The sequence below is a fragment of the Pelodiscus sinensis genome, chromosome 6 (genome assembly GCF_049634645.1).
Source record: "Pelodiscus sinensis isolate JC-2024 chromosome 6, ASM4963464v1, whole genome shotgun sequence".
NCBI classification, from domain to species: Eukaryota; Metazoa; Chordata; order Testudines; family Trionychidae; genus Pelodiscus; species Pelodiscus sinensis.
Genome location: NC_134716.1, coordinates 28243716 through 28247192, shown reverse-complemented (window position 1 = coordinate 28247192; position 3477 = coordinate 28243716).

The window sequence follows — 3477 nt, the reverse complement described above, 5'->3', positions numbered from 1 at the left end:
TCCTTTTGCCTTCTGTCTTATAAAAGTCTGTCTTAGTTGGCCACGCCTGTATACAGTAAAATTCCGATAATCCGGCACCTTTAGGACCCAGGGGGTGCCGGATTATAAGATTTGCCGGACTATTGGAAGGGGGGGCTATGAGGGGTCTGGAGTGGGGGGGGATGCCACCCCAGACCCCTCATAGCCCCCCCTTCCGATAGTCTGGCTCTGCCCCAGGCGTCCCTGATTCAGTCGCTGCTGGTCAGATGCCTGCAGCAGAGCAGCTGGAGTGCTGCGGGGTTGGTCTGGTAGCGCCGACCCTTGGCGCGGCGAGACCAACCCGGCAGCACCCCAGCTGCTCTTGGGGAAGCCTGGGGCAGAGCAGCTGGGGTGCTGCCGGGTTGGTCCCGCAGCGCCGAGGAGCGGCGCTACTGGACCAACCCGGCACCCCAGCTGCTCTACCCCAGGTGTCCCCAAGTCAGCCGCTGCTGAAACTGATCAGCGGCTGACTCCAGGAAGGTTGGGGCAGAGCAGCTCTGCCTCGGGCTTCCTGGAGTCAGCTGCTGGTCAGTTTCAGCAGGGGCTGAATCAGGAACAGCTGGGGTGCTGCCGGGTTGGGTCCCGTAGCCCCGAGGGGCAGAGCTACGGGACCAACCCGGCAGCGCCCCAGCTGCTCTGCACCCAGCTTCCCCGATTCAGCCACTGGTCAATTTTAGCAGCGGCTGAATGGGGAAGTTGGGGGCAGAGTAGCTCCAATGGTCCGGCTACCCGGAGCACTTCCGGGTTCCTGATGGTGCTGGACCATCAGATGCTGGACCATCGGAGTTCTACTGTATTTTACAACACAACGATGAGCCTGTAACCAAAAAGGCAATTAAAATCTATGCCCTAAACAGCCCAATGCTGGTACAAATTTGTCAGGTTCGAAGTGTCTAATGAGACTGTGTGCGCTGCTTATATTTTTCCGGTAGTGAGGCTGCAAACAAAAGTCTTATCTTTGCTGGTTTTTTTCTCTCCCTTGTGTGTGTGTGTCTTGCTCTGTTTTATAAAAGCAAAACTGGACTTAAATAATAAGAGCACCATCCCATCTTAACTTTTTCTTTTTCTCTCCCAAAAAGGACAGCTATTACCATCTGCCATATCATCTGAAAGACTATCAAAGTTTTTTTTCCAAAAACAACTTTCCACCATTAAAAACCTCAGCAAGAAATATTATTAAAATAAAAGCCTTTGTCAGTACTTTACATTTCAAATGCTTTAACTATCTTCTTAATTTTTAATGGTGTTTGCTGTGGTACTAGGCAGGCTAAAAGTAATAGAGATGTAGCCGTGTTTGTCTGGTCTAGCTGAAACAGAAGATAAGAGTATGCAGCACTTAAAAGACTAACAAGATGGTTTATTAGGTGATGAGCTTTTGTGGGCCAGACCCACTTCCAGTCCTGTCTTTTGTTTAGGCAGGCTAAGATCTCTATACTAAACCTCAAATCTTGTTTAAATAGCTTACTATTAAACAATAACAGGATCATGTTCAATGTTTCCTCTATTTTTTTCTATCCATGTGCAGAAAAAATTGTGTTATGTGTACGAAGTCATGTGTGGATGTGCATCACCAGTAGAGACACATGCTGTTGTCTACGGGCACTCTGCTAGTCAGCTGGGCTGCGCTTGAATTTCTCCTGGATGGCCGCCAAAGTGCACAGCTTACAGGGAACACTGGATATGCTAACACCTTTAACTCGTTGGGCCCATATACGCCATCAAAATTAAGACAAAAACTTCCCTGTACAGGAACCTTTACCTTCGTGTATGTGATCTATGTATAGATCAAGCATTATCTAGCTATAGTAAGTAGGAACAACTTATAACATTCAATACAGTATAACTCAAAGAAATACACAAGCAGCTGGGCAGCATTAGAAGGGCTCTGGACATGATCTTCCACATTTTTTTCCTGTGTATTTTTAAAGAAGTAAGTATTTCTTGGTCTTGATAGACTAATACAATTAACAGCATAGGCATGATCATATGCAGGCCAAATCAATCTCTTCAAAGTTCATTAGCTGTACAAGGTCAAATTCTGCCCTCAGTTGTACTCAGACACAGGGTTGCTAGATGATTTCAACAAAAATACTGGACACACTTGACATTACATTACAATCTACATTACATCTTATTTAGAAAATACCGGACATTTGTATTTTCTCATTTATATTTTCTCAATTTGTTTCCCGAACAGAAAGCTCAAATTCTGGACTGTCCAGTTCAAAACCAGACACCTGGCAGCCCTAAACACCTCTGAAGTTGAGGAATAGGTCTAAATGAAGTGTACGTAAGTGTACCCAAATGCTTTCAAATGAAATAGACTGCAGTTCTGAATGACAAACAATGCAAGAAAAATTAGCTTTATTGCCCAGCAAGAACTCAAACTAGTTCATGACAGTTTGGATGTACTGTAAGCAGCAGATAGGACTACAAATGAGTGTGCTATATAGCCTATATATAGGCTATATAAATATAGTAGTATGTAAACAGGAAAAGAAGCATAGCAAGAATGGCTATTAGTTCTTAGAAAATTTGTTCGTTAGAACAGCACATCCCTTCCCCTGTCCCCTCCCAAAAATGAATTGATACATTTGCAATGGGACTAACACTTAGTCTGTTTTGTGAAGCTGCTGTAGAACAGCCCCTAAAACCAAGTGTAGTTACTATCTTCACCGCTTGGAAAAAAATGTTACATTGAAGAAACATTCGAGAAGAATTTTGGTACCAAATTGTCACAGTCTAATTTATATTTTTGCATGCCACTAGGAGTTACACAATATTTAATCTTAAGTCCCTAAAATCCATTGAGATTAGGTGAGAAACTGGGAGCCAAATGCACCATTAGTATTTTAACTCTAAATCAGATCCAAAATCTAAAGTGGTCTGTTTTCCAGATCCAAGTGAGCTGAAATCCAGGCTCTGAGAAATCTTATGAGATCAGCTGTCCCAGATTTCTATCAGTGGTAGACCAGTTTATCCATCAGCATAAAACTGGCAAGACATAATAATCAAGTTGTTCATATTTAGATGATGTATGTTTGTGTGTAATATTTTTGGCGCTATTTCTTCCCCTTTTCATAAAGTGAGTAGTCTTTTGGCCATTACTCTTTCACCAATTGAAAGGCTATGATTCAGGCCCTAGATCTGTTGCATAATCTTCAAAAAGTTTAACAGGCTATTCAAATTGCATTACTAGTATCCAATTTATTTTTCCCATGTGTGGGTTTTTTCTCTACTTACTGGAAGAAGTCTTATTTCTGGCAGTTAGTCCTTTGAGCCTTTAAAAAAGAGTCTGGCACTAGCAAAACATTGTGGATTTCCTTCCACCATTAGTTCTAGAATAAATGGAATGTAGAAAAGATTGCCTATACTGATTACGTCCACAGAGTTCTCTTGCACAAAGACTATTTAGTTGGACTTTTGTGGATGAGTGGGTGTATAGATGAAGCGATACAC